The sequence below is a fragment of the Sinocyclocheilus grahami genome, unplaced genomic scaffold (assembly GCF_001515645.1).
Source record: "Sinocyclocheilus grahami isolate Dianchi unplaced genomic scaffold, SAMN03320097.WGS_v1.1 scaffold781.1, whole genome shotgun sequence".
In the NCBI taxonomy this organism is placed as follows: domain Eukaryota; kingdom Metazoa; phylum Chordata; class Actinopteri; order Cypriniformes; family Cyprinidae; genus Sinocyclocheilus; species Sinocyclocheilus grahami.
In genome coordinates, this window is record NW_015505960.1 from 617661 (window position 1) to 618059 (window position 399).

The following is a 399-nucleotide window of genomic DNA, read 5'->3' on the forward strand; positions in this document are numbered from 1 at the left end:
CACCTTCAGCACTCATTCATCCCTATATAAAAGCTTTACTACCACTGAACGTCACTGTGGGTACCAAGCACTTCTCTCTGTACTCCTCCTCTAGCAACACCAGAACATTTAGGATGCTTTTGGATCCGAAATGATTGACTTGGTCCCTTGAGACCAGAGTATGGATTCCCAGAAGTCTCTAGTTTGTAAACTTCTTGGCACTGAGTGTACAAGTTCATGACAAATTTTCACATCTGTGCTGTTTAACTCCTGGAGCACGACCTCCTTGAATGCTCTGGTCTTTAATGGGGGAGTGTTGCTCAGCTCGTCTCTACAGAATCTCTCACAGCAGCTCAAGAGTGTGAGTGAAATACATGTCCACTGAAGGATTTTCACCTTGGGAGAATGAATATCTTCATT